At 38.8% G+C, this 10913-nt stretch overlaps 1 long non-coding RNA gene across 1 annotated transcript in view; it reads left to right on the forward strand.

The window, feature by feature from the left end:
• Positions 1 to 4961, forward strand: part of LOC143695215 (uncharacterized) — an 88393-nt gene extending 83432 nt beyond the window's left edge. The window contains exon 5 of the long non-coding RNA XR_013184273.1: positions 1737 to 4961. This is a non-coding gene — a long non-coding RNA (uncharacterized LOC143695215). The remainder of the gene's footprint in view (positions 1 to 1736) is intronic.
• Positions 4962 to 10913: the final 5952 nt, after the last annotated feature.

Here is a 10913-nt window from a genome sequence, read left to right on the forward strand (position 1 = left end):
CTGTAATATTCCTAACAGGGTAGAAATCAGCCAATTGGGAGCCCTTCCTCAGCAGACACTGACAAGACACCAGAGTACTCTCTCCTCAGGTGAAGGTAGCAATCACACCCCTCTCTAGCACTGTGGCGTGTCAGTGTAGGGGAAGATGGCGAGCTGGAGGCTGCCAGCCTCCTCTATTTATAGCAGCAAGAGCTTCGGGGTGTGAGGCAAGCTGTTTTTAACACAGTGGCATTTTCTTCTGTTTAATCATGGAGTGGCATAATTTTTAGAAAGCCATTACTTCTTCATAGAAAAATTAGGCTTCTTTGCCCAGTTAAATAATAGGTGTTTGTGAATTATAATTAAAAAAAAGTAAAAATCACTTCTCCAAGACTTCAGATGTTTTAAAGGCCATTATTTTGTCTGGAAAATGTAGAAAGGAAAATCAATATATAGCATCAAAGACAAAGAGGAAAAATGCAATGAGACACATCAGTTTAGCTCCTGCTCTCTTTCCCTTTTTGGTCATACTGCTGTGCTGCCAAGCATAGCAGAAGAGATCCCATGCCCAGGGAAAAGCAAAGAACCTTGCTTAGACTGAAGCAGGACTTGCAAGACCTGAGTCTTGCATGAAAGTAGTAGACTGATTTGTTATAGCAGGTTGGCTTACAGTTCACAAGGACTTATTCCTTTTCTACCTTCCCCCTCATACTTTCTCATGTAATTCTTACAGAGATAACCAAGCACTCAGACAGAAGTATAGCAGGGCTTTGTCTCTCCAAAATAGAATTTAAATAATTCCCACTGAGTCACACAGTTATACAGAGATGCCTGTTAAACAGTCTATACATGGTGTTCATCAATTATTAGGGAAGAAGGGCAGAAAATGTCCAGTGAAGGACTGTAGTAAATCCCATGGACCTGGGTAAGGCCCCATGGAGAATCGAACAATAGGAACTGCTGAGACAGCAACATAAGTTCCTGTCTCCCTGACCCCCGCCCAAAGCTTATCTCTGTAACCCTATAGGCTGTGTTACCTAACCCTTACTATTGGTCAAGTTTGGATTCCCCTTAACCCTATAAAAGGGGCATGCTTTAGCCCATTCGACAGAAGAAGAGCTGTTGCTGGACCCTTCACAGACTCCCCCAATAAAACCATCACTGTGGAACGCCAGGACCTCTCCTCCTCTCTCGTGTCTGCTGCAGCCTCAGCCAAGGGCACCCTACCTAGCAAGCAAGAGCTGAGATCCTAAGAGCTTGCGATCACTAGAGAGCTGATGATCACCAAGCTTGCTAAGGGGGTTAGCCCGTGGTGTTGGTCTCGAGCTAGCCTAGCTTTGGGCACCCTGTCTCCCTGAGGACTGGGCTCCAGGGCTATCTTGCACTGCTTGATAATAAGGCCAGAACAGAGGCTTTATTATAAAGGACTTCTCATGTTTTGACAATGTCACCTTTTCTGGTAGATGCCATGACCTTCCAGAGCTAGTTTATCCTTATGTCACACAGAAAGGTGATCGAAAGACATTGGAAATGCATCAACCCAAACTTAACTTGAAAGGAGGCATTACTTGTGCACATTTTAGTATACTGAGTATCCACAGCCTATTTTAATTATTGCTGCACAAGAGAATTCATACAAGTAAAATACAAAAATTTAAAAACGAAAAAAGCTTTTGCACTGTTTGAGCAATTAGATGTTTGTACATAATTTGTACACTTAGAATTGTTCATACTTTTTTTTTCCTTCTTGCCCGCAGAAAGGAGAAAAAAAGCAACAGACATGGAATAAACAGGTGAAAGAACATGGTTTGACCTTAAGGGCAGAGCATGAGTGACATGAAAGGAGGAAGGAATGACTCACATGGGCGTGAAGATGGATGAGTTTGCTACTGGTTTAATATTACCCGTGCAGCCCTAACGCAGGCACAGGACAGACCTCCATGTATCAGATCAACTTCACAGACAGCTGGAAAAACTGATGCTGACTTTCAGAAAGGTACTGGATTCAGTGAGAACATGACTTGGCCATGTGGGACTGGCAGAAGGAGCCAGAGGCCATGTGGGCTGCCAAAAAGTTGGAAGCACCAGACTTCATTTTCTGTTTTCAGGAACTGCATCTGCTAAAGCCTTCCCTTGTGACCTTGACCTTGGACTATGTCTGAGCTTTGAGACCCGGGAAGACTGCAGGATTTTTAGCTTGTATGTTGGATATGGTCATGTCTGAGCTCCATATCTGGGTTAGTCCTTGGAGTGATATGTTCTCCTACCAGTTCCCATTTCCAAAAACTGGAGGACAGGTCTAGCCACATTGTGGATTCACAGATCACTTTGGTGGCAGCCTATATCAGCTTTTTTTGCTTTGGTTCTTAATAGAAAAAATAAAAATACAAAATAGAAATTATAATTTTCAACTTTGGATAGGCCAGTGCCATTCCTTAATAATTAAGCAGGAAGCACAACCACTTCATAATCCCAAAGTGCTAATCTTAATAATTTTACGTGAAAACATAAATAGGTAAGGAGGTCATGAAATCCCACTATGTTGAAGCCAAGATATGGACAGTTACCTCAGCAAAACCCAGACATATATTAGAGTCTATCTTCCTCCAAAATCTCTTCCTCCCTCCAGCCTGCCCCATGAAGAGATCTGTGAAGCCAATAGCATCTTTAAGTACTTGGATCCGTGTGACTACAAGCAGCAGCTTTGTCTTGAGCTGGGCTGTGAAATATGGACTGTGAAATCCAAATTAGGGGCCAAATCATAAGGACTTATCAATGTTTGTTTTCAACATTGGCTGTCTGAACTGAGAAAAATATCTCTGAAGTCCCCCTAGCAGTCCTTCTCTGTAAAGACTTCCTCATTTTATCTCCTTGCTTTTCTTCACAGAAACAACTTCCATTCCTGGTACACTCTCTCATCCATTAATGAAAAAAGTAATCTTTAGGTTGCTGCCGTGACTTGGCCTTAGGCCCCTTAATTATAATGTACCCAAGGCCTTAATTAATTTGTAGGACTGTACAGAAGATGATGTCCCAAAAACCTTTTGAGAGTCAAGTCAAAATCCTGTACTTATCAAAGCAGAAATATTGAATCAGGGCCAGGTGTAATATATTTGCATCCTTTCCAGAAAATGAAATGTTTTTGAGGAGAACAAAGTGCTCTTAGGTGTGCTACAGGTTTATGCAGTGATGTTGTGCTCAAATTTCAAAATTACCACTTGCATAAGTCAATTGCAATAAGAAAAACGAAATTTCATACTTGGGGGATAACACAGACCTTTTCTCTCAGGGCCTTTTGCTAATGCTGTCTAAGTCTAAAAACATCTGCCATTGACTTCAGCTGCAACATGATGGCATAGCTCCCTATTGCAAAGGAACTTCGGTAGCTATTTGGGGTTTTACCAATAGAGGGCTCTATTGGTTTGATTTAAGTCACAAAGAAGGGGGAGCCAGACTTTTTTTGGAGAGGGTGATGAGGTTGCTATAGTAAATCCTATAACCTATATAAACGTGGAGTCAGCTGAAGTGCATTGAAAGAAATGCCTAAAGGGACATCGTTTAGGTGTTACTCTATCTGTTTTGTTGTTGGTTTGTTTTGGTGCTTTGAGATACTGATGCTGGTGGACTTGCTTATCCGCTTTTGGAAAGGCACAGTCCAGAGGGCTGTGAGGTATTTTAGGAATAGGACTATATTAGCAGTGTGATAATTTTAAATGACCTGCAATGTTTAAAACCTACCAAAAATAAAATTTTATGGCTGTAACTTCTTTACCAAATATTTTTAGTCATATTTGCTCTTACAACATATATTTTAAGCATAACACACAAAGATAGATGTGTATGTTAGTGAAAAAATGAAAATCTGTGTTAATAAATATGAAAGTGACTTAAGGGAAAATATTTGCTTTCCTAGCTAGTTAGGGTTTTTATTACATCCCACTTAAGATTGAACATATTACTGGCTCAGCTGTAGGAGGCCATACAAATGAAGCGAAAAATAACCTAGAGTCTTTTGGGGTATTTAACTGCTATCCAGTAGTGCCTGACCTCTCTCACTAAACAAGGTCTTGATGCCCTGACTCACCTCTTCACTGCCACAATAGGCCTTCCCATTCCACTTTTTAGTTATTGTTCCCCATTTCCCAGTGATTGGAAGGATGCTGGTCTCCCAGCACATCTTGCTTTCACAGGTTAGACAGACTGCAGTGTAAATGTTCCACAAAGCCCAGCAGATGAAATTCACCATTATTTTAATGTGGATGGCACGGGAATGAAGAAATGAAAACAGTGCTAACAAACCTGCTTGTGGATGCATGATGGCAAGCACACACATCTGCACATAAATATTATATATGTATATCTTTTTAATGGGAGACTGTGATTGTTAGGCGTGCTTGCCTAAACACAAACTCTACAGCTAACCAAGCAAAAAACCCCCTCTACACAAGCGTGTGTTTACATACATACATACATAAGAAAAATATATATCTGGTGTATCATTTCAATGTGTATGAAAACAGTGCACTGAAGTTCATTTTATTGTCAAGCATAGTTTAAGTTCCATTTTTATGCAATGGTGCAGTGACAAGCTTCCTGTAAAATAAATATGGGCAGCAAAAGAAAATAGTTTAGCTTGCTCGTCTTACATTTTTTTGTAGTAATGAATACAGACTTCAACTTGTGAAAATATAAAATGATCCTGCTTTCAGTATAAATGTCCCTCAAAAAATCAATTCCAATTTCATCTTTGTTTTAGTAAAAAAAATGAAAGAACAAAAAGATCAGGACTATAAATAATGACTACCTGTGGTTTTCATAAATAAATATCTCTAAAGCAGTGGAAAACTGTAGAAATGTGTGGATATTTTATTTTCTCTTCCCTCATGAATTTGTTGTGTTGCAGGAATGTGTATAAATAGATGTCTAGATATGGTGCAGATTCAGATACAGCCATTTTCTCCAAATAAAAACATATGTTTCCCTCTTGATGTTGTTTTTTGTCCTTTGGAATCCATTAACACATTAATAATGGAAAGTCTGCAGTAATGTATGGTCTACCTATGATGTTTTTTAAAAAATCTCATAAATATGAATCTATAGGTACAAGAAAGCTGTATACGCTCATGCCCATGTCATAAATCATCCATCCTTTGTTTAAAAAAAAAAAAAAAGAAGGAGGTGGGGGAGGAGCAGGGAGTGATGATTTTTCTCACTGGAACCATTTCATCTTATCTAGGGAGGGTTAAGAAATACTGCTGTTGACATTTACCTAGATATTTTCACAATGTCATGTCCCATTCCCTGTTCCTCAATAGGAAGGATGTTTTCCTTCTCTATAATTTTCAGGAAGGGAAAATCTTGTTCTGCGTTCTAGCCTTGTAAGAGAGAAATGACTGCCTTTCCCCACCTCCAGGTTACAACTTTAACTCATAATCCTCCCATCCCAAGGAAATGAGTAGATAACATGATATGTGCAATGTGAACTGATTTGGGATGCTTTCAGTTTAGTGTCTCCAGTCAGGAGAAATGGAGACAGCTCAATTGTTTCAATAACTGCATATGTGTTTTTATTCTGGGGTCCATGCTATGTTTGCTTAGAGAAAGACAAATGTACCAACCAAACTTGCATGTGCACCAATGAACAGAGTGGAAACTGCATTAGTGCAGTAACTGCATCTCATGGAGGTAACATTACCTAAAAGGAAGTAAAAGAAAAACAGCTTAGAAACCAATAGCTTAGCTATTGGTGCTTGAGTATCTGGCTTTTGAAAGTACCACACTGGAAATACTGGAGTGCTACTGCATTTTATTCTTCTCTTTCTTCAGGGCATATTGGTACAGCCAGCACTTTATTCCTGAGAAAATATTAATATTAAATAGATTGCTAGATTTAAAGGTACTGATGACTAATATACTGTTATTCTGTCCTCCCTCACTCCTCTATAATCAACAAAGCATGAACAACAGTGGACTGTTTCACAGTAATTTTTGGTGGTGTTTTGCCTTGCTTGATTAGAAAGTATTTCTGAGGGGGATAAATAAACTTGCCTCCAAACTCTCCCTTCTATTTGCCTTGCTGATGTTCCAGAGAGTAGTTCACTGCAAGATGTGAAACAAGGAATGCAGTAGATTGGGATGCTTCAATGGGAAAAAATTTGCAGCTCACTGGCTTCATCTCCCATCTGTATTATTAGCACCGTATAGATTTAATAATTAGGTGATTGAAGACATTTTGATGATGGAGCGTTTTCTATGATCTGCAAAAGAAAGCATCTGTTTTCCTCATGTACCAATTAATTATTTATACAGCAGAAAATACAGTAGACTACCTTGAGGATGAGCAGGTTGGATGTTTGTGTAAAAACAGCAAGGCCTGGCCTGGAAATTATGTCATTCTGACCTTCAAAGTCTCTAAAATGATTATTTTTCAGACATGCAGTAAACAAACAGTACTCTCTTCTGTCTTCACTTCCACCTTACTGTTTGCCCTCCTGTCCTCACAGAGTGCCTGTCAGCTTAAACATCACCTTTCCTTTTATTTTCCATTTCCTGTCTATGTGTTTTATTAGCACCTTTTTCTATTTTACAGTCCACACTGATTCGACATCAGCTTCATCCCTCATCAGCTCTACTGTTGAGACTAGGCAGAGTCATGCATTGTGGGAAATATGCAAAAGCACCCAAACCTCTTTTTTTTCATGATTGTCAGGCATGGATTCATTTTGGGAAATATATATTTCCAGAGGCTAGGACTTACCAAAGTTTGCAAATCAAAGAAAAGCAGATCCTTGGATCTCACAAAATGTGTTGCTTTGTATTATGACAATGGTGTTCACAAGCCTGACATCCTCATAATAATATTAAGCCCTTTTTTTTTCTAGCATTATGTACTTTATACATTTGTATAAATGTCACAGCTTGTAATCACTTCCTTTGTCATCGACGATTAATCTAAAAAAATCGAATAATTCACTGCCCCTTGCCATTTACATATCGCCTGCTACCATCTGTTCTTCTCAGCAGCAGTAAATGATGGGTAATTAACTCAGTGCCTTTGTCTTTCCCTTGCTGAATGTCTGACACATATAGATTTTCCTCTGTGTGTGTGTGTGTGTGTCTGTGCGCGTGTCTGCGTGTGCGCGCGCGCGTGTGTGTAGGAAAAGGAGAGGGGGACAGGAACAACAGAGAGAAAAAAAAAAAAGCAAAAGATGCTGTAAGCCTGACCAGAGGGGGGAAAAAAGAAGTCAGTACAAAAACATTTGCAAAGGAGAAACAGGACAGAAATGTTGGGGCTGTGAAGGGACTCTGTCACGTGGCCTTTTACTCGCTTAATGTCAAAAGAAAGTGGGACCCGGCTGCAGACAATAGCAGCCCTGCGCATGCAAGTACCCTTTTCTAAAGCTGTAAGGTCAAGGTCAAGATGCAGCAGCGAGACAAAGCTTCATATGTTCCTCTTGTCAGCCTGGGTGCAAAGGGGGAAGATGAAAATGAGGCCAAATGGAGGGAATACACAATGCCATTTGGCTCCTGGACTGAAAGCCAGAAGGTTCACAATGTGTCATATTGAAACTATGATATAGTGGCTCTGCATATTGCATCCTCAGACAAGTGAGCATGAGGCAATATGCAGTGTAAAATTAAAAAAAGAGAAAAGCAATATTCAAAGAGCTTTTTGCCCTTCCTGCTAAACCCTGCAGGCCACCCTGCCCCCAGCTGTGGAAGGGCCAGAAAAGAAAGCATTTCCTTGGCATCATAGGAAATATGACATGATAGCCTAAACAGCATCCTCTGGCATGTCTCTTTGATATTGCTTATAAGGAAAGAGACAAAAAAACTCCCTGAAAATGGTTCAAAATACTTTTTAGTGAAGGTTTTTAAGATGGAGAAAACATAACAATGTGTCTCGACTACCGTTAAATGACTGTTTATTTACATGTATTTGTTATAATTTATTTGTCCTTAGGTAGTATCTGGAAGCCTCCTTCAGGGTTGAGGGCCACATTGTGCTAGGCACTGTAAACCATGTAATATGACACAGTTGTCACTCACAACATCCTCAGGGGCTGTCCAATGCTGAGTGTGATGTGCAGTGTCTTCCATTAAAAGAAAAACAAAAAAGGAAAGAAGAAAAGTTATTTTTTAATGGGATCCTGTTAATCCCAAGGGAGTTACATTGCCTAGATGGAGCTTCATGCCAACTCAGTTATTCTACTTATGTTATCTCTATGCCACATGTTACTGTGTGTCAAGCTTTGGATTTTTGAACACGGGAGAAACAACAGTGGGAGATAATTTCCCTATGATTCAAGACTTGCTCTTCCCCATACTCTGCCACAAAGCACTCTCCCAGGGATTTTTTTCAAGCCTTTTCAAGCAAGGCCATGACGTAGGTAACATCTCTTGCTCATTTTACACAAACTTTTTTGAATGGTTTTACATCTCTTCAGTTTCCTTCTATTCCAAATAACCATATAATTTTACTCGAATCTGATTCCCATATCACTGCATACTTCCCAAATGAAATTCCCTGCATATGCAATGGTATTGGAAAGTGACTCGCTCTTGTTGAGATATCTTAGTTTGTGTAATAAGTTTAATTATATTTAATCTGAATGAAAGATAATTATTTGATCCATCAGCTTCAGAGTTGAGTAGTGGCAAGTGATGCAATGGAATGTGAATAGTAATACTTGTGAAAGTCCAAGCAACACTTGCACTGCTAGTCCAGCTAGAGATTCTTTCATGAAAGTTTCCCTGATCTAATAAAAGAATATTCACTTACAATTGACATTGGTCACTTCCATGTTCTCTAGGGGAAATAGTGGTGCTGCTATTAATGCCTCTCATTAGATTTCCTTTCAGGCTGGGAGGAAAAAGTGTTGCTACAAACTACTGATAATTTCAAATATTTTATTTCCTGGATTTCCTCTAGCTAAAGTAGGGGGGATGTTCAAGTTAGATGACTGAATGTAGTTAATGTGGAACCACAAGGAATTGGCAAATCGCCTCAAAAGGTCCACAGGAACATAAAGGCAAGAAAAGTAAAAGAAGATAACTAACAAGGTTCTACCTCATTAGATTAGGTATGAAAATTATAATTTAAGATGATTAGAAATATCCTATTGCCATCAGCGGGATGAGAATTTTTTTCTTGCTTATAGTGCATGGTAAGCATGACTTGTACTCATAAGTTTCCAAATATAAGATGTCAATAAATATTAATAATTAGTATTTCTATTTTTTATTGAAATGATAGCAGTCTTGATTGCTGCCCAGGAAATCAGTGAGGAAAACACCAAAAAATTTTACCTTGCTCCAAAATCCGTAATGGCTAAGAGGCAACAGGGGCCATAGGTTGTCAAAAAGTGGTGTGAGAGAGAGGAGCATGAGGATCAAGGATAATAAAGATAGTAGTGGCACAAAAGGCAATTATATCAATCAGCACAGCCCTTCTCCCTGCTGCCTTTTGTGTGTGGCAATAAAAGAGTGCTTAAAGGAGTGAAATTATGAGGATTTTCTGTTTGTCTGAAGCACATTCCAAGTAAGCTAAAAAGAGGGAGAATCCAGGAAGACAGGAAGCATGAAAACCTTCGAAGAAAATCATTAATTTGGTGCTGAAGACCATCACCCTGTGTTGATTGGAAGAAAGTGTATCCACTTTCATTGAATGAAAAATGACAGGGTGGCCAGGGCACAGGCTGTGAAAGACTTGAAAGAGAATAGAAGAGAGCCATGAATGATGACATGGATAAAGGGAAACTGGTGGATGGATGAGGAAAAAAAATAGAAAGAAAGAAAAGAAAACAAAGAAGGATACAGCCTCTCTGTTACTGAAGACAAGATGAGATTGAGTAGCACAAAAGAATAAAGTGAGAGATGAGGATGACTTAAAGAATAGGAAACTTCTGGATGTAAAGCTAAAAGTTGAGTGATGTCCATTAGGAAATGTAATAATCTGTAGCATATGGTGGAAGGATACTTAGCTAGACTTAGACAAACAAGAAAAAACATGATGCAGGCAATAATCTTGTATCATCTGGAAGATGCACTGGATGGCTGAGATTGTTTCCATCTCTTAATATCTCTGCTACTTGTACAATCTCTGTACTTTAAGGCAATGCATTTATACTGTGAAAATGCAGAAGCACACATTGACTTGTTAGAGACCATGTAACATAGAAAAATACTTTAAAAATCTTTGCATATGAGAGGAATTTCCAAAATCTTTGTGTGTATATACACACATAGGTATATATTTCTTTATACAGTCATATATGTATCCTTGAATTCCTCTGTTGTGTAAGAAGTAGATGTTTCCACTGTATTCAAACCAGGCTACATTTGCAATATTAGTCTGAAACAAGAAAAATTTAAAATTCAACATTTTTATATATGCTATGTCATGAAAAGACAATGATTGTAGAAAAATTTAACTGAGAACCATATTTGTTAGTATATGTATTTGCAACTGTGTACTTATCAGATTTGAATCTTAGTTTCAAAGCTTCAGTCAAGTGAAAGTATAGAGTATATTTATGTTTTAAAATAAATTATATGTAGAACTAATGAGGACAGCATTTCTCCTTCCATTTTTACTACAGATTCCTTATCTGCAGTGCCTATTTCTAATGCATTGCTTGTACTCCACTAGCAACAGAGATCTGCTTTTCACCTCATAGATGACAATTCTGACTCCAGCCTTGTGATGTATTCAAATTTTTGGAGGGCTTACTTCCTGAGGGTGTACAACCATTGTAGATGTAAGTACACTGTGTACATATGGAAAAATGAGTGGATGGTTGAGCACAGGGATATATTCACATTCTTGATATTGCCTGAACTAGGTAGAGTGTGACTTCATAGACCTGATGTCTGGTTTTTGTTGAGTACTAAAACAGAAGCTTTTTTACTTGCATCACTCACACTCACACATA

Source organism: Agelaius phoeniceus, chromosome 1 (assembly GCF_051311805.1).
Source record: "Agelaius phoeniceus isolate bAgePho1 chromosome 1, bAgePho1.hap1, whole genome shotgun sequence".
In the NCBI taxonomy this organism is placed as follows: Eukaryota; Metazoa; Chordata; class Aves; order Passeriformes; family Icteridae; genus Agelaius; species Agelaius phoeniceus.